At 35.9% G+C, this 1,381-nt stretch overlaps 1 pseudogene; it reads right to left on the bottom strand.

Moving 5' to 3' along the window:
• Positions 1-373: 373 nt before the first annotated feature.
• The window catches only part of LOC102828736, a 3,897-nt pseudogene continuing 2,889 nt past the window's right edge, over positions 374-1,381 (bottom strand).

The following is a 1,381-nucleotide window of genomic DNA, read 5'->3' as shown; positions in this document are numbered from 1 at the left end:
TTTTCTTCATAGGGAACAATGAATATAGATTTACTTGTTTTAGAGCATGGAAATTTCCCTATTATAATACTATTTATTATAAGATTCACAAAAATATTTGCACTAAAAGGAAATGTACTGGAGTAAGATGAGTACTCCAAGCTGTCTCTTAATTGTCATGCAAAGGTTTATGCAAAATGTGCTTTTCAAAGTGTGGGTGTAAATGTTGACCTTCTGTATAGGCATAATGAGGAAAGGGAGTTCAAATAAAAATTTTTACACCTTATCCAGAAGTAGTGTATCAGAATCAATAGGAAAAATGCCACCAAATCTGTTTTAACATGGATTAAGTTTTTCACCCACTCTAAAGATTAAAATCCACTAGAATATGCAGTCATAGAATGTGTCTAAAAATAAAAAAATGGTTTTGATCACAAACACATAATTATTAGAAATATAATCAAGTAAAAGAACAACTTGACTTTAAAAGCTTAATTTTCTGCTTTGTTTGTCATAAGGGTATGCTATGCTTATTTATTATTTTTTTTAAAGAACAACTTTATATTATCTTTTAAAAACATTATCCCAAGATACTTCAGAAGCAAATCTTCCCAATTCTTCAGGGAAAATATGAACACTGAATCTTGATCATCGACATATTCAAGTTCTTCATCATTTTGTTCACTTAGACGTTTGCTACGTGCTTCTCGGTTACTTTTTGTCTTCTGAGTATATAATGGATTCTTTTTCTGTTAGATCTTGGGATGTGAGCTGGTATTAGTTTTACTTTCCAAAGCATGTTGTAGATGCTTGTAAAACCTTTCAATTCTCTTCTTGTTTTCTCTCATTTTTTGATTTGCTATATTTAGCAGGAAGTCCATATATTCCTCTGTCACCATCAGTTTTCCCTGGTGGCTTAATGGAACTTCTAAGCTATGGGTACTTCGGACAGCCAACATTGTCTTTCCTTTCTTTCCCACTGTTATGCCAGAATTCCTGAAACCAGAATCCATTGCTGCTGAATGCAGAAGCTGTGCATCCTGCAACTGTCAACACTGCACATGAAGAACAAATGGTTCAAATTTCAAAATGGCATCACCACTGGCTTTCTTCAGAGCTACAATTACATCATCTTTTATACAAGGTTTGTGTGTCACCAGTACCCAACAACAGTTTTTGTTTTTTTCTGAACTTCAATACCATTTACACCCCTGTCCAGGAGGAGGATGTGGCCAGCACAGGAGCTGGTGGTGAAAATTGATCTTGTGTGTTCAGCTGAAAAAGCACTACCATGTCCTCGTCCACACTGCCCTTCTGACTGAGGTCCGCTTTGCCCAGATGCTGTGCTTTCGACCTTTTGAACTCTGCGCTGCCATCCACATGGTTAGGATTGGGGTCTGAA

This window comes from Chrysochloris asiatica, unplaced genomic scaffold (genome assembly GCF_000296735.1).
Source record: "Chrysochloris asiatica unplaced genomic scaffold, ChrAsi1.0 scaffold00019, whole genome shotgun sequence".
Classification (NCBI taxonomy): Eukaryota; Metazoa; Chordata; class Mammalia; order Afrosoricida; family Chrysochloridae; genus Chrysochloris; species Chrysochloris asiatica.
Note: the sequence above shows the minus strand (reverse complement) of the source record. Positions and strands in the feature narration are given on the sequence as shown.